Source organism: Lepus europaeus, chromosome 1, assembly GCF_033115175.1.
Source record: "Lepus europaeus isolate LE1 chromosome 1, mLepTim1.pri, whole genome shotgun sequence".
Taxonomy (NCBI): domain Eukaryota; kingdom Metazoa; phylum Chordata; class Mammalia; order Lagomorpha; family Leporidae; genus Lepus; species Lepus europaeus.
Genome location: NC_084827.1, coordinates 103,662,536 through 103,685,390, shown reverse-complemented (window position 1 = coordinate 103,685,390; position 22,855 = coordinate 103,662,536). Strand labels below are relative to the sequence as shown.

Below are 22,855 nucleotides of genomic sequence, written 5' to 3'. Positions count from 1 at the left end.
AAAATAAATTGGTAATTTTAAAATGGTCAATTTTATATTGTGTGAATCTCCCTCTCAATGAATAATTTTAATAAGGGTTAATGAGTGAGCAATATTTTTTTAAAGATTTATTTATTTATTTGAAAGAGTTACACAGAGAGGAGAGGCAGAGAGGCAGAGAGGCAGAGAGGCAGAGAGAGAGAGAGAGAGAGAGAGAGAGAGAGAGAGAGAGGTCTTCTGTCCATGGGTTCATTCCCCAATTGGCTGCAATGGCCAGAAATGTGCCAATATGAAGCCAGGAGCCAGGAGCTTCTTCTGGGTCTCCCACACAGGTGCAGGGGCCCAAGGACTTGGGCCATCTTCTATTGCTTTCCCAGGCCATAGCAGAGAGCTGGCTCAGAAGTGAAGCAGCCAGGTCCTGAACCTACGCCCATACGGAATGTCGGCACTTCAGGCCAAGGCGTTAACCCGCTGTGCTGCAGCGCCAGCCCCTGAGCAATATATTTTTAAGACTAAAAAAGATGACATTCGTGTCCAATTAGTCATTCAACAAAAAGGACTTCATCAGACACTATTTTGCAACAAACATCTGTTTCGTAATGTGTGATGTATTATTTGATCTTTTATGATGCTGATATAATTCATCTATAGACAAATGCTAAAGTATATATAAAGGTGAATTAAAAAAATAGGTAATATAGAAACAAAAAATGTCACTTCACTGGACTAATTCTAATGGTGTTTATAAACCTAAAAATAAAATGTTTTGCAATTATAGACCAAAGACTATGGTTATCCACTCTTCAAAACTTTGAGCTGCCAATATTTTCAGAAGTATTGTATTTGGGAAGATAAAAACTTCTAGAGATGGATGATGATGGTCATACAACAATGTGAATGCACTCAATACTACCTAATTATACACTAAAAATGGTTAAAAATTTAAATTGTAGGCAATATTTTATACACACACACATACAAACACACACACACAACAAAGCATGACAAGTGCAAGAAGAACCACAAGTAATAAGCCAGGACCTAGTAGAATTGTATTTGGAATATTGAACTGTTCTTTACAAGAGATAGTCCAGGGGCTGGCGCTGGGCGTAGTGGGTAAAGCCGCTTCCTGCAGTGCCAGCATTCCGTAAGGGTGCTGGTTCTGGTCCCAACTTCTCTACTTCCAATCCAGCTCTCTACTACGGCGTGGGAAAGCAGTAAAAGATGGCCCAAGTGCTTGGGTCCCTGCACCCAAGTGGGAGACCCGGAAGAAGATCTGGCTTCTGACTTCAGATTGGCACAGCTCCAGCCATTGCAGCCAACTGGGGAGTGAATCAGCAGACAGAAGACCTCTCTCTGTGCTTCTCCTTCTCTGACTTTCAAATAAATAAATAAATCTTTACCTATATTTGCTATATTTAACCATTATTAATATTTCTAATATAACTATTTTTTCACTAAACCTTTATTTTTATTTCTGTAAATTATTCATAAAATGATCAGGGCCAGACTTTTGGCAGAATGGTTAAAGCTGCTGCCTGCAATGCCAGCATCCCATATGCGTGCTGGTTTGTGTCCTGGCTGCTCCACTTCCAATCCAGTTCCTTGCTAATGGCCTGGCAAAAGCAGTGGAAAAGTGCCTGGGCCCTTGCACCCACGTGGGATACCTGGATGAAGCTTCTGGCTCCTGGCTTTAGCCTGGCCATCTGGGGAGTGAACCAGCAGATGGAAGGTATCTCTTTCTCTCCCTTTCTCCCTCCTCCCCACTCCATAACTCTTTCGAATAAATAAATAAATCTTTTAAGAAATAACGTAGGTCGGCGCAGCAGCTCAATAGGCTAATCCTCTGCCTGCGGCACAGGCACACCGGGTTCTAGTCCCGGTCGGGGCGCCGGAGTCTGTCCCAGTTGCTCCTCTTCCAGTCCAGCTCTCTGCTGTGGCCCGGGAGTGTAGTGGAGGATGGCCCAAGTCCTTGGGCCCTGCACTCGCATGGAAGACCAGGAGAAGCACCTGGCTCCTGACTTTGGATCAGCGTGGTGCGCCGGCCGCAGCGGCCATTGGGGGGGGTGAACCAATGGAAAAGGAAGACCTTTTTCTCTCTGTCTAACTCTGCCTGTCAAAAAAAAAAAAAAGAAAGAAAGAAAAAAGAAATAACCTAAAGATGTAAAAAAGTAAGAAAAGTCCACTGGACTCAGACACATGGAAGATGATAACTCTTTTTTCTCATATATGAGAGTTAAGTGCTATTACTCACAAGTTAGAGTGCCAGGATTCAAATACTGGCTCTAACATCTACTAGCTATGTGTCTTTGAGTCACATACCTCTCTCCCAGCCTCAGTTTCCTCATCTGCAAAATGAGAAAACTGTACCATTTCTTAGCTGCTTAGAAGCTTAAAGACAACAAAAGACAAATTTTTAGTATGATTAGTATATAGTAACTAAAAAGTGAAGAATAGCTGCTGCTGTGCTGAGCACCATCATCTTACAAACATAGCTACCAATACAGATCATTCTTCAGTAGTTTGCCACTTACTGGTTTTCAAAACACCAGACCTCATATTTCACAACACTAAATTAATTTACATAGGAGACAAGGACCTGGATTATTCAGAACTTAGCAAAGAGGTTCACAAAGTATTACACCATAACATAAAAGAAAACACTTTAAATTCTCAGAAAGAAATGTAATGCAAAAGGTCTATAGATCTAAACCAGACGATTATACCTGTGAAAAAGCAGAGGCCGCAAAAGACCATTCATAATATAACTAATTTAAAACATTATTAGCGGCCGGCGCTGTGGCTTAACAGGCTAATCCTCCACCTTGCGGTGCCGGCACACCGGGTTCTAGTCCCGGTTGGGGTGCCGGATTCTATCCCGGTTGCCCCTCTTCCAGGCCAGCTCTCTGCTATGGCCCGGGAAGGCAGTGGAGGATGGCCCAAGTCCTTGGGCCCTGCACCCGCATGGGAGACCAGGATAAGCACCTGGCTCCTGGCTTCGGATCAGCACGATGCGCCGGCCACAGCGGCCATTAGAGGGTGAACCAACGGCAAAAAGGAAGACCTTTCTCTCTGTCTCTCTCTCTCACTATCCACTAAAAAAAAAAAAAAAAAGATTGTAAAAAAAAAAAAACAACATTATTAGCTAACATGAAAAGTATTATTAGCTAACATGAATAAAGTATTTATATCTAACACAATGTCCTACATACGACAATGTTTAGGATCCTTATTGGGAAAATGGTAAAAAAAAATTAGTAGTACTTTCAAGGGCTGTTGACTTTAAACTTTTTTCTTTATTTCTCAAGTTACTATCTGATCAGAACTTAATATTGTTCAACCATGTTCATAATGAATTTAAATCAACTCTCAAATACTTATAGGAAATATATGCAACCAAGGATAATTCTAAAAAGTCAATCCATCAACATTATATTAAATGGACCTTACAATTTTTCAAACTTTTCACCAGGGATAACATTATTTTTAATTCATAAAACTCAAACAAAATCATAAAGTCCTTAGATGTTCAGGCTTATCATTCTGTTTCCTAGTTCATTATTCATTTTTTACTCCCCATACCATTCTGCAGTTAAATACTATCACTTTTCAAACTGATGATAAATCTTTAAGTTGCTCCACTGTAATCTGTGATCACATTGTATTTCTTTTTTATTTTTTTTTATTTTTGACAGGCAGAGTGGACAGTAGAGGGAGACAGAGAGAAAGGTCTTCCTTTTTGCCGTTGGTTCACCCTCCAATGGCTGCCGCAGTAGGTGCGCTGCGGCCGGCGCACCGCGCTGTTCCGATGGCAGGAGCCAGGTGCTTATCCTGGTCTCCCATGGGGTGCAGGGCCCAAGAACTTGGGCCATCCTCCACTGCACTCCCTGGCCACAGCAGAGAGCTGGCCTGGAAGAGGGGCAACCGGGACAGGATCAGTGCCCCGACCGGGACTAGAACCCGGTGTGCCAGTGCCGCAAGGCGGAGGATTAGCCTACTGAGCCGCGGCGCCGGCCCGATCACATTGTATTTCTAAACCCTCTGCTCTTTGGTTTGTGGGAAGCAATTAATATCTTAAGGACTTTTTTTTCCCCAGTGTTAGAAGTAGAAAGAGTTAACATTAAACTTAATTATACAAACAAGATTTTGAGAAGCAAGACCTTCCCCACTTTAGAAGAAGGGAATTATAAAAAATCTATGATGTCTCCTAATCACAGCATTCAAGTAAAACATTTACTGAATACTGTCTTGCATACTCAAGAAACAGCGGTTTGCACTGGAAGAACCTGAGGGAGAGGAGAGTATGACATAAATCTGTAAAAACTATGTAATGTAAAAGGACAACTGTATGGAGGAAAGTCTTACCAGTCAACCTAGATTTGAATCCTGGCTTTATCACCTACTTACTGGAACAAGGTACCTTCTGAACTCGACTTCATCTCTAAAATGGGGATAATATCTACCTTGCAAGTCTGCAGAGATTAAGCCTGAATACCCTAGGTACTCAATAAATGCTGTTACTGTTATTATCTTAGAACTGGGAGAGATTTAATCTAGTTCTCTCATTTTACAAATGGGGACACCAAAATATCACCAAGCAGAACACAAAATGTCAAATTAGTACACAAATAGGGTATGAGATAAATTCATAAGAAATCACAAGACTATGTGGGCAAGATTTTCACAGGTGTACATGAAACTACAAAAGGAAGATTGTTATGAATTTGAAAACAAAAAAGTACAATTGCGGGGGCTGACACTGTGGTGTAGTAGGCTAAGCCTCCAGTGCAGCACCAGCATCCCATATGGGTGCAGAATTGAGACCAGGCTGCTCCTCTTCTGATCCAGCTCTCTGCTTATGGCCTAGGAAAGCAGTGGAAGATGGCCCAAGTGCCTGGACCCTTGCACCTGCGTGGGAGACCCTGAGGAAGCTCCTGGCTCTGGGCTTTGGATCGGCTCAGCTCCAGCTTTTGTGGCCATTTGGGGAGTGAACCAGGATATGGAAGACCTCTCTCTCTCCTCTCACTCTGTCTGTAATTCTATATCTCAAATAAATAAATAAAAATATTTCTTAAAAAAGTACAATAGCAAGGCCGGCGCCGTGGCTCAACAGTCTAATCCTCTGCCTTGCGGCGCCAGCACACGGGTTCTAGTCCCGGTCAGGACGCCAGATTCTGTCCCAGTTGCCCCTCTTCCAGGCCAGCTCTCTGCTGTGGCCCTGGAGTGCAGTGGAGGATGGCCCAAGTCCTTGGGCCCTGCACCCCATGGGAGACCAGGAGAAGCACCTGGCTCCTGCCTTCGGATCAGCGTGGTGGGCCGGCCACGGTGGCCATTGGAGGGTGAACCAATGGCAAAGGAAGACCTTTCTCTCTGTCTCTCACTGTCCACTCTACTTGTCCAAAAAAAAAAAAAAAAAGTACAATAGCTTCATGTAATTAATTTTCAAACATGTGGTCCTGAACTTAAAAACTAAGCACAAAGTTTATATGGCAATTACAAAATAAGATGAATCTACATCAGACAGGTTAAAATTCAACTTTTCAATTACAATGACAGTATTATTAACCAATCACTTGGGGGGAGGGGTGATCTTCCAAACTCAATAGGTGAAGCTTTAGTAAATGGATGGGACTCAAAACTTTCTTCCCTTGGCAAGATTTAACTTTGTTAGGGACAAATTTAAGACAGGCTTTCCACTTACGGCTTCACTAACCACATCTTTCCTTAATTCTGAGCCAGCATATCTCTCAGTTCCTATAAATGCACTATAACCCATGCAATCTGTTTAAAACATGCATAATTTAGGCCAGCACTGCGGCTCACTAGGCTAATCCTCTGCCTGCGGTGCTGGCACACCGGGTTCTAGTCCCGGTCAGGGTGCCGGACTCTCCCGGTTGCTCCTCTTTCAGTCCAGCTCTCTGCTATGGCCCGGGAAGGCAGTGGAGAATGGCCTAAGTGCTTGGGCCCTGCACCCGCATGGGAGACCAGGAGGAAGCACCTGGCTCCTGATTTCGGATCGGCCGGCCTTAGCTGCCATTTGGGGGGTGAACCAACGGAAGGAAGACCTTTCTCTCTCTCTCTCTCTCTCACTAACTCTGCCTGTCAAAAAAAAAAAATACATAATTTAAATTTTAAAAAAGCCACTTGGTGGCCTTATGAAACAAAAAGGCTATCATTATGCTAATCATCTCCAAACTGAGTTTTTTTATTTCCACATCATTAGTATTTGTCTTTTGCTTTACTCAAACACATCAAGTCAGCAACACGAGAAACACACTTTCATGAGCAGTGAAAAACACTATGGTAATTTTTCAAGCCTCTCCTGTCTTTCCCATGACATCTTTACCAACTTTTACTTACCATTTTAATTTCTAGAAATTCTGACTCAGTGACTAGATCTATAATGACATTCCTTTAAAAAGTTTACATTTTTATTCTTTTGACAGTAGGGAGCTAAGTCCCCAGGAAAAAAAAAAGTTCCGAGAAGTAACACACAGTAGCAGATTTTCAACTTTACTGAAAGCGGGAAATGTGATCAACTTTCAGCTACTCAATTAGGACAACACTGAACATAAGTTCACAGGCGTAACCGGAATAACTACTGTTAGTTTCAATGATATTCAACGTTAAAGACTATTGCATCTCGGAGAAGTTTCGGTTATTTTTTGGAGTTGAAAACCTATCACTAAGAGGAAATAAGCCAAACCACCGGAGGGACAACATGCAATCAATGTAAAAGTTCATTTTATTCCCTCTCCTTTGTTTCCTCTGTCAGCTTTGACGTTTTTCAACACAGGACTAATTACCGATAGAGCACAGGCAAATAGGCCATAAACAAGAGCTCTCCATGGATAAGGAGGATAGGTTCCCAAGACGATGGGAATTAGTCAAGCAAAAACCAGCGCAAGAAGGAAACCACATCCCGATCTGACCCTGCCAGAGACCCCGAGGAACCTGCGAGGACTACGAAGCAGCCTGGGCTCCTCCCTAAGGTCCCCGGCCTCCAGTGGCAACAAGGCTGGGCAACATGACTCAGGAAAGCACGGGGATGGCAGCGGCCTAGCGCGGCTGTCTCCCCGGCCCTCCCGGGCCTGCCTTCTCGGTCTTACCTGAAGGAAGGCAGGGGCAGGAGGCCACGGTCTGGACCCTTGTCTTGCAGCGGGGATAACGCGGCGGCGGAGGCGGCAGCGGGAGCGGCTCAGACCCGGCCCGGCTCTGGCTCCGCGAACCGGCGATGAATCAGCCCTATTCCATTCAAAAGAGTCGCCCAGGCCTCCGCAGCGAAGCACTTCCGGGTTCACTGCTCTACTTCGGCTTCCGTTCCCCTGGCGGCCAATTGGAGACTACTCGAGAGCCGAGCGGGTGTCCCTGGAGAAACGCACCGTGCAGCCGCGCGGGTCCTGCCGCTTCTGCTGTCTCACCGGGAGGAGGAGGCGGAAGTTGGCGCCCGGGCCGCCCCCGCCTCTCGGACGTCCTCCTTTTTCCAGGCCCACCGCTGTGTTCCCGGGCCGCAGGCGCGCTGTGGGACGCCGGCACCGCCAGCCCCTGAGCCGGCTGGGAAATGCAACTCTTGCTGTTGCGGAGCCTAGGGTCCTTTCGTTGTGGGGTCCACCGCCATTGCGGCCTTCCACAAAAAACTCAAAGGTAAACTTGAACTAGTTGGTCATCTGAAGGAAGCAAAAAAGAAAAGGGGGCTGGTATGTTTAGAGGGGATGGTCAGACGCGCTTTTTCCGTAGCCCACTTGACCCCCCCACTTCTTGTCTTTATTGCTTTGCAAATTTAAAGGAAAACTAATGTTCCCAAATATTTTAAGTGCAGTTCAGTTCACAGGGTTTAAGGAATCCTTTACTTAAATATTTTCTCCATATAATTATCAACAACCACGTTTTACTGGTTGATCTGCTCTGTGCTAGGTTTTCTAAAAGCAGGAATAACTACGGACAAGTTTATGTCACACTCTGGGTCTAGTTAGGCCTCAATTCGGGGCAACATATTTACCACGTCCCTCTTTCTTTCTCAGATATGTTGCAACTAACAAACATTTTTCAAACATTCCTAAGAATTATGATTAATCTACTGGATGGAGGGTGAGGAGAGAGGACAGCATCAAGATACAAAGCTATGATGTGAGTTACACAATATATTAACATCTCTATCTAAAAATGCTTAGTAATGTTACCCACAGGTAATAATTATATTTGGAGTCAGGTTTTATGTTTTCCCCCAAAACTTGTGCTTTTTTTTTTTTTTTTCTTTTTATAAATAACCCTTCCTCCAAGTAAATTTCCTAATCAGAAACCTGAGAATAGATACTGCTTGTTCGGCTTCCCAATTAATCCCTCTAGAAAACATGAAGTATCTAATCTCCATAATAACTTTTACAGTCCACCAGCCCACTTTCTCCATTCTTCCCAGGTTAGCCTTAGTGAAAGCCTTCCTCACTTTTTTCTTAAACTTCTGCAGTTACCCCTTCATTTTCCTGCTTCCAGTCTGCCCCCTTTAACCCATTCTTTACTTCATTGGCAACAATTTTTGTGCTATACAAATACAGTCATGCCCCTTAAAATTCCACTCAAGGTTCCCTGTAACCTTCAGTATAAAGGTAAAAAAAACCCTCAACTATGGAGCAGTGTTTGCTCCAGCCATACTGAATTATTTAGCTGGAGAGTGAGATGTTCCTAGGGGCTTTAAAAATCTCTGCCATATTCCTGGGAATTTGGAAGGTAGCTTGCATGGTTGGGGTATACACATTTCTATGGCTATTTGAATACTGTAGAGAGACCCTAGAAGGCCAGATAAACACTCACCTCTGAACTTGTGACTATTCTGGCAAGAAGTAACTAAATGCTAAGGCAGAATTTTAAATTGTCCTGAATGAGTGTTGAAGGTGTGCCTCAACACACCACATACTAAGCTTCTCAGCAAAGGCTGTGGTACTTCTTAGTTAAAGATGTTTAAGGAAACTTATGTGCAATCATTAGCTGTCAAGTAAATTGAGTAGCAACTTTTGCTGGTACCACACAAAAGCAACAGCTACAATAACAAACAGGAAGAACAACAAATTAGAATATATCCAGAGTTGTTGCATATATTTTAAAATGTCCAGTTTTCATAATAAAAAGTACCTTCATACAAAGAAATAAAAATGTGTGGCCCATTCATAGGCAGGATAAAAATCAATACACAGAAACTATCCCTGCAGAAACCTACATGCTTGACTTACTTGATAAAGACTTAAATCAGACATTTTGGGGCCAGCACTGTGGCGTAGTAGGCTTAGCCTCTACCTGCAGCAGGTACCATATGGGTACTGGTTCCCATACCAGCTGCTCCTCTTCTGATCCAGCTCTCAGCTTGTGGCCTGGGAAAACAGTGGAAGATGGCTCAGGTGCTTGGGCCCCTGTACCCACTTGGGAGACCTGAAAGGCTCCTGGCTCCAGCCATTGCAGCCATTTGGGGAGTGAGCCAGCAGATGGAAGACCTTTCTGCTTCTATCTCTCAAATAAATAAAATCTTTTTAAAAAATCAGACATTTTTAATATGTTCACAAAGCTAAACCATGTGTAAAGAGCTAGAGAAAAGCAGGAGAGACTTTTCACCAATTGGATACTGATAAAGAGATATAAATTAGTTTTTAAAACCCAAATAGAGATCTAATGAATTCTCCCAGAAGCCACTGCTCTTCCTCTTCCTGTAAGCGGCCTTAGGTGACCTGCAAAAATGGTTCGCTACTCACTGGACCCAGAAAACCCCACAAAATCATGCAAATCAAGAGGCTCAAATCTTCGCGTTCACTTTAAGAACACTCGAGAAACTGCCCAGGCCATCAAGGGTATGCATATCCAAAAAGCCACCAAATACCTGAAAGACGTCACATTAAAGAAGCAGTGTGTGCCATTCCGTCGGTACAATGGTGGAGTTGGTAGATGTGCCCAGGCCAAGCAGTGGGGTTGGACCCAGGGTCGTTGGCCCAAAAAAAGTGCCGAGTTTCTGCTGCACATGCTTAAAAATGCAGAGAGTAATGCTGAGCGGAAGGGTTTGAATGTAGATTCTCTGGTCATTGAGCACATCCAGGTGAACAAGGCCCCCAAGATGCGCCGCCGGACCTTACAGAGCCCACGGCCAGATCAACCCGTACAGGATCTCCCCGGGCCACATTGAGATGATCCTCACTGACAAGGAACAGATTGTTCCTAAGCCAGAAGAGGAGGTGGCACAGAAGAAAACGATATCCCAGAAGAAACTAAAGAAGCAAAAACTTATGGCTCGGTAATAAACTCAGTATAAAATAAATATGAATTAAAAATAAATAAATAAATCTTGAGTTGAAAACTAACTGTCTTTGTCCATTTTGTATTGCCATAACAAAACACCTGAGACTGGGTACTTTATTTTTTTAAAAGAGGTTTATTTAGCTCAGAATTCAGGAGATTCAAGAGCATTGCACCAGCATCTACTTGGTTTTGAACAGCATTACAATGGTGGGAGCGTATTTGGAAAAGCCATCAAAGAAAAGTGCCAGCCTCGCTTATTTTTGTGGGAACTAATTTAGTCCCACAGACCTGACCCCTTCCTTCAAGACAGTATTAATGCATTAACAAAGATGGAGCCCCCAAGACCTAACTACCTTCCACTAGGCCCTTACACTTAAAGGTTCCACCATTTCCAAAATACCACACTGGGGAAAAACACTTGAAACCTTGGGGGGCAAGCCATACCCAAATCAGCAATAACTAATATGAAAACTCAATAAAGGGCCTCAACAGCAGATTTGAGCAGATAGAAGGAAGAAGCAGTAAACTTGAATATGGGTCAGTTGGGGTTATCTAGACAATGATGAGATAAAACATCCTCAAAGACCTATACAAAATGAGGATCTCTAAAGGAGAGAGGAAAAAGAAAAGAGTAGGTACAGTATTTGAAGAAATAATTTGGTGAAAACCATTAATCTACACATCCAAGAAGCTGAACAAATACAAAGTGGGATAAATAGAAACTCACACCTTGACAAAGTCTGATCAACCTGTTGGAAGCCAAGGGAAGAGAGAGAATTTTGAAAATGGCAAGAAAGAAGGCATTCAATAGATTTACAGCTGAGATCAGGAAAACCAGAGGCAGTGAGATATTCAAAGTACAGACAGAAAAAAATATCAAAATTCTACCTGCAGCAAAACTACCCTTCAAAACTGAAGGAAGTAGGCAAATGTTGCCACATCTATTAAGATGTTGCTTGGGATGCCCACATCCCATATCAGAGTGCTGGAGTTCAGGTTTTGGCTCAGCTTCTGATTGCAACTTCCTGCTAATGTGCACCCTAAGGAGCAACAGGTGGTATCTCATATACTTATGTCCCTATCACCCACTTGGAATACCTGAGATGGGTTCTGGGCTACTGGCTTTAGCCTAGGGCAGCTCTGGCTATTGCAGGTATTTAGCAAGTGAACCAGCAGATGAAAGATCTCTCTGCGTGTCTCTGCCTTTCAAATAAATAAATTTTGTAAAAATTTCAAAACCAGGCCAGTAGGTTAAGCTAGCATCCCATATGAGCACTGCTTTGAGTCCTGACTGCTCTGTTTCATATCCAACTCCCTGCTGATGTGCCTATGAAGGCAGCAGAGGATGGCTTGGATGGTTCGGCTCCTGCCACCTACATGGGAGACCCAGATGGGGTTCTAGACACCTGGCTTTGGCCTGGCCCAGTCTTGGCTGTTGGGGCCATTTGGGACGTGAACCAATGGATGGAAGACCTCTCTCTCTCTCTCTTTCTGTAACTAAAATAAATAATATTTTAAAAAATTATAACTTAAGGAAATTTTAATACATTCCCCAAATGTATGTATAGAAAGAGAGAATTTGTCACCAGGAAATCTGTACCAAAAATGCTGAAGGGAGTCCTTCAGGCTGTAATAAAAAGACATCAGGGGGCTGGCACTGCGCCAAAGCAGGTAAAGCCACCTCTTGCTGTGTTGGCATCCCATATAGGTGCCGGCTTGATTCCCAGCTACTCTACTTCTGATCTAGCTCTCCACTATGGCCTGAGAAAGCAGTAGAAGATGGCCCAAGTACTTGGGCCCCTGCACCCACGTGGGAGACCCGGAAGAAGCTCCTGGCTTCAGATCAGTGCAGCTCTGGCCATTTCAGCCATCTGGGGAGTGAACCAGTGTATGGAAGACCTCTCTCTCTGCCTCTGCCTCTCTCTAATTCTCCCTTATTAATAAATAAATAAATAATCAGACAGTACCTCAAATCAAATCTACATGGAAGAATGAATACTTAAAATGGTGACTAGATAAGAAAATGTGAAAGTATAAATATATTTTTAAGACAACTGCATAAGCCAATAATCATAAATTATTTGTGCTGATAGGCATATTATATGGAAAAATAATTTGACAATCACAGAGAAAATGGAAGGAGAAAATGAAGCTATACAGTAGCAAAGTTTTTGTATACTAATTAATTTGGTATCAGTCTAAACTAAATTGTAATTTGCTAATTATAATCCCTGGATGGGACTGGTGCTGTGGCGTAGCAGGTAAAGCTGCCACCTGCAGTGCCAGCATCCCATTTGGGTGCCGGGTTTGAGTCTTGGCTGCTCCACTTCTGATCTAGCTCTCTGCTATGGGCTGGGAAAGCAATAGAAGATGGCCCAAGTCCTTGGGCTCCTGTACCTGCATGGGAGACCTGGAAGAAGCTCCTGGCTCCTGGCTTTGGATTGGTGCAGCTCCGGCTATTGCAACCATCTGGGGAGTGAACCAGTAGATGGAAAACCTTTCTCTCTGTATCTGTCTCTGTGTAACTCAACCTCTCAAATAAATAAATTTAAAAAATCTTTTTAAAAAATCCCTAGATCATTGAGTAAGAAAATACTAAAAAATATATGATAAAAAAGATAGAGTTGAGAGTAGGTGTTGCAGCATTGTAGGTTAAGCTGCCACTTGAGAAGCCAACTTCCCATTTTGGAGGGCCTGTGTTTGACTCCCACTTCTACTTCTGATCCAGCTTTCTACTGATATGCACCCTGAGCAGGTGATGACTCAAGTACTTGAATACCTGCTACCCATGTGGAAGAGTCAGATGATGTGCCTGTATCCTGGCTTCAGCCCTGGCTGTTCAGGGCATTGAACCAGCAGATGGGAGCTAGTGAACTTGTTTTCTCTCTCTCTCTCTCTCTCTCTCTGCCTTTCAAATAAATAAACCTTTTTTAAAAAATGATAAAACTGGTTTAAAATAGTGCCCTAGAAAAGGTGAACTTAATGTAACAAAAGCAGCAGTAATGAAGGAATAGAAAAAAATACAATATAAAGAAATTAAGTATTGGGGCCAGTGCTGTGTAACAGTGGGTTAAAGCCCTGGCCTGAAGCACCGGCATCCCATATGGGTGCTGGTTCTAGTCCCGGCTGCTCCTCTTCCAATCCAGCTCTCTTCTGGGAAAGCAGTAGAAGATGGCCAACTTCCTTGGGCCCCTGCATGCATGTGGAAGACCTGGAAGAAGCTCCTGGCTCCTGGCTTTGGATCGGCACAGCTCTGGCTATTGCAGCCACCTGGGGAGTGAATCAGCAAATGGAAGACCTCTACCTCTCTCTGTAACTCTGTCTTTCAAATAAATAAAATAAATCTTTAAGAAAAAAAAAAGTATCAAAATGGCAAATAGTCCTACCTTATTAGTAATTATAATTATTTTTAAAAAGATTTATTTATTTACTTGAAAGGCAGAGTTACACAGAGAGGAGAGGCAGAGAGACAGAGGTCTTCCATCTGACAGAGTGGATAGTGAGAGAGAGAGAGAGACAGAGAGAAAGGTCCTCCTTTTCCGTTGGTTCACCCCCCAATGGCCGCTGTGGCTGGCATGCTGCGGCCGGCGCACCACGCCAATCCGAAGCCAGGAGCCAGGTGCTTTTCCCGGTCTCCCACGCAGGTGCAGGGCCCAAGGACTTGGGCCATCCTCCACTGCACTCCCGGGCCACAACAGAGTGCTGGACTGGAAGAGGAGCAACCGGGACAGAATCTGGCGCCCTGACCAGGACTAGAACTTGGGGTGCCGGCGCCGCAGGCGGAGGATTAGCCTATTGAGCTGTGGCGCGGGCCAATAATTGTAATTATTAGTAAATATAATGAAATAAACATTATAATTAAAGGGCAGAGATTGGCAAAATGGGCTAAAAGTGATCCAACTGTAGACAAAAAATACACTTTAAATACAAAACCACAAATTAGTTCAAAGAATGGAAGAAATATAGCGTTCAAGTAGTAATTAAAATGACCTAACCACTAAAGAAATTGTTCTGGCATTAAAAAAAATTTTTTTTTAAAGATTTATTTATTTATTTGAGAGGCAGGATTACAGAGAGAGGAAGAGAGGGAGATCTTCCATCATCTGGTTCACTCCTCAAATGGTTGCAACAGCTGAGACTGGACCAAGCCAAAGCCAGGAATCAGAAAATCCATATGAGTCTCCCACATGGGATTAGTGGCCTAAGGAATTAGGCCATCTTCCACTGCTTTCCCAGGCACATTAGCAAGAAGCTGGATCAGAAGTAGAGCAACAGGTACTTGAACCAGTGCCATATGGGATGCTGGTGTTTCAGGCAATAGCTTAACCCACTGCACCAAAATGCTAGCCTCTGTTCTAGCATTTAAAAAAAATAAAAATACAATTGCCATTTAACCCAGTCAAAATCTTCATTTTAAATATTTGCCAAAAATAACTTAAAATGTAGGGGTAGGCATTTAGTCTAGCAGTAAAAACACAAGTTAAGACACTTGTGTCTCATATCACAGTGTCTGGTTTTAATACGTAGCTCTGGCTCTTTACTCCAACTTCCTGCTAATGCAGACACTGGAAGGCAGTAGTGATGGCTCAAATGACTGGATTCCTGCCATCCATATAACAAACCTGGATTGAGTTTCTGCCTCCTGGCTGCTACCTTATGCAGCCCTGGCCATTGTGACCATTTGGAAAATGAGTGAGCCAGTGGGTAAAGGAGATTATTTGCTCTCTCTCAAAAAAAAAAAAAAAAAGATTTTTTAAATATATGTACACACACCATGGTGTGATCATGATAGTTCATAACAACTTTATTAATAATAACCCCAGGGGCCTGCATGATGTAGCACAACAGGTTAAGCTGTAGATTGAGAAGCCCACACCCCATATCAGAGTGTGGGTTCAAATCCTGGCTCCTCAACTTCCATTACAGCTTCCTTCTGATGCATTCTGAGAGGCAGCACATGATCGCTGAAGTACTTGGGCTTATACCACACATGTTGGAATACCTGGGTTGGAGTCTGCCCTTCACTTCAGTCCAGCTTCTTGCTGTTGCACAACATGGGAGTCATCAGATGATGTCTCCAGTACTTGGAATCTTTCTACTCATATGGTATACCCAGATGGAGTTCTGGCCTCCTGACTTCAGTCTGGTCCAGCCATGGTTATTGTGGACTTCCTCCTCTCTCCTCTCCCCTCCCTTGCCCTCCCATCTCCTCCCTTCCTCTTCACTCCTCTCCTCTTCACTCCTCTCCTCCTCTCCTCTCTCTCTTCTCTCTGTCACTTGGCCTTTGAAATAAATATTAAAAATCATAGGCCTGAGATTAGATTATGATGGTAGAGTAGGGAAGGAGCTTACTATTATAGTCTAGGAGAAAATAGTTTTTTTGTTTTGTTTTGTTTTTTTTGACAGGCAGAGTGGATAGTGAGAGAGAGAGAGACAGAGAAAAAGGTCTTCCTTTTTGCCATTGGTTCATCCTCCAATGGCCACTGCGGCCTGCGGCCTGTGCGCTGCACACAGCGCAGCGCGCTGATCCGAAGCCAGGAGCCAGGTGCTTCTCCCGGTCTCCCATGCGGGTGCAGGGCCCAAGGACTTGGGCCATCCTCCACTGCACTCCCGGGCCATAGCAGAGAGCTGGTCTGGAAGAGGGGCAACCGGAATAGAATCCGGTGCCCTGACCGGGACTAGAACCCGGTGTGCCGGCGCCGCAAGGTGGAGGATTAGCCTGTTGAGCCACGGCACCGGCCCCCATGCAGGATCTTTATCCTCGACGAATTTTTATGAGAGTTAACAGTAAAACTTGTTCTCAAATATTTATTTCATTTTAGTGTATTAAGTGGAGGATATTATGTCTCATTAGTTTTAGTTATGCCTAAGTGTCAACTCCATTGCTTGTTTTCTTAGGTGCTTTCTTAATTAATGATAAAATTGTTCTCAAGTACTTACTTTTAGTGCATTGGATGAAGGGTATTCTTATGTCTTATAAGGTATAGTTATGTCTGAGTGCTTGCAAAGAATGTATCATTCTTGGGTGCTTCTTTAAAGTTAATGAAATTTCTAAACAACAACAACAAAAAAAGATGTGAAATTAATTTCAAGATGCAATGACTTTGAACAGCCCTTGTCTTGACTGTTGAAAAACAGTTTTTGGTGTTTTTTTTTTTTTTTCATGCAAATTGTTGAACTCTTTACTTAGTATAGAGTTGGATTTCTGTGTATAAAGGAAATTGAAAATGGATCTTAGTGGAGAGTGGGACTAGGAAAGGAAGAGGGAGGAGGAGAAGGGATGGGAGTATTAGTGGGAGGGTGGGTATGGTGGGAAGAATCCCTGTCTTCCTAAAGTTGTACTTATGAAATGCATGAAGTTCTGTATTCCTTAAATAAAAGGTTTCCTTGGGAAAAATTATAATAGACCCAAATGGAAACAATCCAAATGTTTGTCAACCAATGAATGGATAAAGTGCAGTATGTCTTTATTTTGCAATACTACATAGAATAAAAATGAAACTACTGATATATGCCACAACATGGATGAATTTAAAAAATATGATGAGACACACATTTGGCACAGCACCTAAGACATCACTTGGAACTCCTGTATCCCTTATCAGAGTGCTTGGTTCAGGAAGTCCCAACTCTACTTAGTTTCCAGTCTATGAACCCCCTAGGAAGCAGCCAATGATGTCTCAAGTTCTTGGCTCTCTGCCACCCACATGAGAGACCCAGATTGAATTTCTGACTCTTGGCTCTGGCCTGATCTAGCCCTGGCTGTTGAAGGCACTTGAGAGAGTAAAGTAGTCAATGGAAGAGCCCCCTCTCTCTGTCTTTCTGACTCTCTTTGGTCTTTCAAGTGAAAATGAAGATAATTTTAAAAATAAAGTACAAAGAATTCCATCAATATTTTAAAAATTTTATTTGAGGGGCCAGTTTGTGTCCCAGCTGTTCCACTTCCAATCCAGCTCCCTACTAATGGCCTGGGAAAACAATGGAAGATGGCTCAAGTGTTTGGGCCCCTACCACCCATGTGTGAGACCCAGTGCAGCTCCTGGCTCCCGGCATCAGCTTGGCTCAGCCTTTTCTCTTGTGGCCATCTAGGGAGTGAACCAACAGATGGAAGATCTCCCACCCTTTCTGTTTCTCTCTTGGTCTCTCTCTGTAACTCTGACTTTCATATAAATAAATCTTTCAAAAATATTTTTATTTAAAAGGCATAGAGCCAGACAAAACAAATCCTTCCTCATTTCTCCAATCCCCAGACTCCACCCCACATTTTGGGGTGGGGAGTTGGGGTGTGGAATGGTAATCAGTTAAAACCACTCACATAATCCTACCCTACAATCCTGCTCTATGACTCTTGATTTACTTGCCTGCCTACCCATGTAAACTTTATTTTTTTAAAAAAAGATTTATTTTTGTTTATTGAAAGGCAGAGTTACAGAGAGAGGGAGAGACAGAGAGAGGTCTTCCATTCACTGGTTCACTCCCCAGGTGGCTGCAATGGCAGGGGCTGTGACAGGCCGAAGCCAGGAGCCTGGAGCTTCTTCCAGGTCTCCCACGTGGATGTAGGGGCCCAAGCACTTGGGCCGTCCATTGCTGCTTTCCCTGGATTTGAAGTGGAGCTGCCAGGTTTCAAACTAGAGCCAATATGGGATGCTGGCTTCCCAGGCAATGGCTTAACCTGCTATGCCACAATGCTGGCACCACCATGTACGATTCTTGAGAGCAGATAATAAGGCCTGGCAATAGTAGGAAGTAAAAATTAATGTGGAATTTTAGAGATACTTGTCCAAGTACTTTGTTTGCTCAGAATATTTTTTCTTTTTTGACAAGCAAAGTGGGCAGTGAGAGAGACAGAGATAAAGTTCTTCCTTTTCCGTTGGTTCACCCCTCAGTGGCCACTGCTGCCGGCTCGCTGCAGCCGGCTCGCTGCGGCTGGGGCGCCGCGGCTGGTGCACCATGCTGATCCGAAGCCAGGAGCCAGATGCTTCTCCTGGTCTCCCGTGTGGGTGCAGGGCCCAAGCACTTGGGCCATCCTCCACTGCACTCCCAGGCCACAGCAGAAAGCTGGACTGGAAGAGGAGCAACCTGGACAGAATCCGGCGTCCTGACCAGGACTAGAACCCGGTGTGCTGGCGCCGTAGGCGGAGGATTAGCCTAGTGTGTTTGCTCAGAATATTTAAAAAGAGTAGGACATTTTAATTCCAAGTATAGTTCCTCTTGAACTAATCCCTTAAAACCAACCAGCCTAATTGATAAGGCTACATGTCTGATATGAATAATACATGCTAATGCTTAAAGAATTCATTGTTTGGCTTTGTCCCTAACTGGCTCTGGAGTGCACTATAGTGCACAGAATTGTGAAATATTTAACATGTTTCCTAAACATAAATTGCCCAGAGTTCATACTGTTCAATGTTCAGTGTATATTGTGTCAAAGAGAAACTTTTGTATTCATTTGGTATCTTCTGAATCTGGCAGGTTTATTAAATGAATGAATGGCGCTGGCTAATAGGATTACTACATGCATGTTCATAGCCTCAAATTCATTAACCTTATAAAAATTCCTATTTTTTGGAGCTCTAAGGACAAATCCTTTCAAATACAAAATCTTCCTGTATGCCTAATAAGAAATTGTAACAGTAAATCTTAGATAATTCAGCTTTACGATTATGAATATCAAAAAAGGACTGTTGCCATTTGAATTTTTAATAAATGTTTCGAAAGAACTTAAGAATCACATTGTTAAAAATTCAAAATCATTTTTAATTGTCATACCTAATTATAATTTTTGAGTTATGGATTTTTGAGTATTATAAATAAATATAGATCCAACACAAGAAAAAGAAAAAAAATAGGAAAATATTTACATTTTAAGATACAGTGAATTAATTTAATGTATAAGGCCAATAGAATAATTGTTACTTCTGCCAGATGGTATTTTACATTTTGATAAAAAGATATATTCTTAATCATATATGTCAAGGAAAAGCGACCATATGTTGTTAAACACTTCCAATTTGTCATTTAATTTAAAAGGCACTACAGATACTGCCATAAATTTTTTTTTGGTGATGTGGTCTAAGTATCCTTTTTGTCAGTAAAATTTAGTGTTCTCAAATAATTTCCTTAGTTCTTTTCAACTACTTGAACAAATAATTAAATGAGGTATTAGCATCTACAAATGACTATGAAGAGGATAAATCAGAATTCAGAGTATGTAGTCAAGTTACTACCAGGTGAGAAGTATAGCCTCTGTTTTCATGAAGACTCTTGAGTTTAATTTATTGTATTTTAATTAAGTAAGCAAAATATTAAGAGCAACACAAATGACTCAAATTGATTTGCCTTAAGTTCATAAACACTATATATTATTAAAATTAAGAAAGAGTGGCTTTTCTATGCTATGTAGCAGGGGTTCATACAGCATTGTTCTTGACTCCTGGTGTAAATTAAAGAGAAACTGTCACATAGTCCAGAGCCTTTGATGTCCTGCAAATGATGGAGAAGGATGTCCTCAAGTGCAACTGGAAGCCCCTATGATGTCACCAACCTTGACTTCCAATTGGAAGAGTACATATACCAAAGGAAAAGTGATGGCATCTGCATGATCAGTCTGAGAAGACCTGGGAAAAGTTTCTGCTAGCAGCTCTTTCCTGTCATAGTTGCTGTTGAAAACCTTGCTGACATCAGTATCAGATCCTCCAGAAACACCAGAAAGAGAGCTGTACTGACACTTGCTGCTGCCAAAGAAATAACTCCCCATGTTGGCCTCATCATGCACGGAACCCTCACTAACCAGGATTCAAGCAGCCCTCTGGCTGCCACATCTTCTGATGAGTACTAATCTCAACACTCACAGAGGTTTCTTTCGTTGACGTGCCTACAATTTCTCTGTGTAATACAGGTACTCCTCTGTAGGTGTACACTGCCATGCAACAACAAAGGAACATATGCAATGGCTCTGATATAGCAGATGCTGGCCCAAGAAGTTCTGCTCATGTGTGACACCATCTCCTGGGGACACCCATGGAAGCTCATGGCTTATCTCTACTTCTGCAGAGATCCTGAAGAGATGGAAAAGCAAGAGTAGGCTGCTGCTGAAAAAGCTGTGACCAAGGAGGAATTTCAGGGTATATGGACCGCCCCTGCTCCTGAGTTTACTGCTTCTTAACTTGAGGTTGCAGACTATTCTAAAGTCTCCTATTCAGCAGTTATCTACTGAAAACTGGGCTACAACTTCCACTGCATGGGTAGGAACAACCACCAAGTAGTCTCTAAGCAAAGTGGAAATAAGGTTGACAGAAAATTAGCACCAGTTTCTAAAAAAGAATTATTATTTATATTGCATATTATTATATATATTATTTATAGTACACATTTCCCCTTTACAAAAACATTTTAATGGAAAAAACTTAAGGAAGATTGGAAAATAGCATTCACTTTATAATGGGAAAAAGGAAACTGATATTATATGATTATTAAAACAGATTTTATATGCCTCATTTATTATGTATTTTATTTTTTAAATTTTTATCTAACTTTTTTTCATAGAAACCTTTCATTTAAGGAATATAAACTTCATATATTTCATAAATACAGCTTTAGGAATGAATATAGTGATTCTTCCCACTGTACCTGCCCTCCAACCCTGACTCCCATCCTTCTTCCTGTCCTCCTATTCTCATTCTTGTTTTATCACTAAAATCTATTTTCAATTCACTTTAACACATACAATTAACTCTATACTAGGTAAAGAGTTCAACAAATAGTATGAAAAAAATACTATTCCTCAACAATTGAAACAAGGGCTGTTCAAAGTATCTCGAAGTGTCAATTTCACTTTATAGAATACCATTTGAGTACTCTATTAGTTATCATAGATCAGGGAGAACATATGATATTGGTCCTTTGGGGACTGGTTTATTTCACTAAGTATGATGTTTTCAGTTTCATCCATTTTGCAAATGACAGGATTTAATTTTTTTACCACTGTATAATATTCCATGGTGTACATATCCCATAATTTCTTTACCCATTCTTCTGTTGATGGACATTTGGTTTGATTCCGTATCTTAGCTATTGTGAATTGAGCTGCAGTAAACATAGGGATACAGATTGTCTTCATTTGTTTCCAGAATTTTTTGATTGCTTCAATGATCCACTGTTCATTAGGAGCCTGTTGTTCAGTCTCCACATGTTTGTATATGTTCTAGATATTCTTGAGTTGTTGATTTCCAGCATCATTCCATTGTGGTCAGAGATGGTACGATTTCAATTTTTTTTTTTTTTAATTTGCTGAGACTTGTTTTATGGCCTAGCAGGCAGTCTACCCTAGAGAAAGTTCCATGTAGTGGTGAGAACAAAGTATTCTGCAACAGTAGGATGAAAAGTTCCATAAATATCTGTTAGGTCCATTTGGTCTATAATGTTGATTAACACTGTTGTTTCCTTTCTGATTTTCTGTCTGGTTGATCTGTCCATTGATGAAAATTGTGTATTGAAGTCCCCCATTACTATTTTATTGGAGTCCATATCTCCCTTTAGATCCATTAACATTTCTTTTAAATAGCCAGGTGCCCCGTAATTGGGTGTATATAGATTTATTGTAGTCACATCTTCCTGTTGAATTGATCCCTTAATCATTACATAGTGTCCTTCTTTGTCTCTTTTTAACAATTTTTGTGTAAAAGTCTATTTTGTCTGATATTAGGATGGCTTCACCAGCTCTTTTTTGGTTTCTGTTAGCAGGGAATAGCTTTTTCCATCCTTTCACTTTCAGTCTACATATATCTTTGTGAGAGGTGTTTCTTGTAGGCAGCAAATAGATGGATATTGTTTTTTTTAATCCATTCAGCCAGTCTGTGTCTTTTAACTGAAGAGCTGAGGCCATTTGCATTCAAGGTGACTATTGATAAGTAACAACTTGGCCCTGCCATTTTTCCATAAATATTCCTATTGTTTACTTTGGATTTCCTTTGTACTTTACTAGGAGATTTTCTGCCTTCACCTTCTTTCGTAGTGATGACCATGTTTCTGTGTTTCTGTGTGTAGCACATCCTTAAGCATCTTTTGCAAGGCTGAATAGGTGGTGAAAAATTCTTTCAATTTCTGTTTGTTGTGGAAAGTCTATATTTCACCTTCATTCATAAATGAGAGCTTTGCAGGGTACAATATTCTGAGTTCACAGGTTTTTTTCTCTTAAGACTTAGAATATATCTCGTGATTCTCTCTTAGCCTGTAGCGTTTCTGATGAGAAGTCCACTGTGAATCTAATCGGAGATCCACTGAAAGTTATCTGGCGTTTCTCTCATGCACATTAGAGAATCTTTTCTTTGTGTTTTATCACCGTGGCGAGTTTGACTACAATGTTTGTGGTAAAGATCTTCTCTAGTCATGTTTATTAGGAGTTCCATGTGATTCCTGTACTTGGACATCCCTTTTTTCCTCCAAATTAGGGAATTTTTCTGTAATTATTGCACTAAGAAGGCCTACTAATCCATTCTCTATTTCCATGCCTTCAAAAACTCCTAAAACCGATATATTGGGTCATTTGACAGTATCCCATAAATCTCCAACACTGTTTTTTAATGTTCTAATTTCTTCTTCT

The 22,855-nt window shown here is 42.0% G+C and overlaps 1 protein-coding gene and 1 pseudogene across 4 annotated transcripts in view; one reads left to right on the top strand and one right to left on the bottom strand.

Moving 5' to 3' along the window:
- The window catches only part of PSMD14 (proteasome 26S subunit, non-ATPase 14), a 110,886-nt gene extending 103,476 nt beyond the window's left edge, over positions 1 to 7,410 (bottom strand). For 2 of the 4 annotated variants that reach the window (XM_062187326.1, XM_062187331.1), the window contains exon 1: positions 7,089 to 7,410. The gene's annotated coding sequence lies outside the window, so the exon portion shown is untranslated. The remainder of the gene's footprint in view (positions 1 to 7,088) is intronic. The other 2 variants (XM_062187350.1, XM_062187343.1) reach the window with 1 other exon arrangement.
- A 2,222-nt stretch (positions 7,411 to 9,632) lies between these two features.
- On the top strand, positions 9,633 to 10,273 carry LOC133756761 (large ribosomal subunit protein uL22-like; annotated as a pseudogene).
- Positions 10,274 to 22,855: the final 12,582 nt, after the last annotated feature.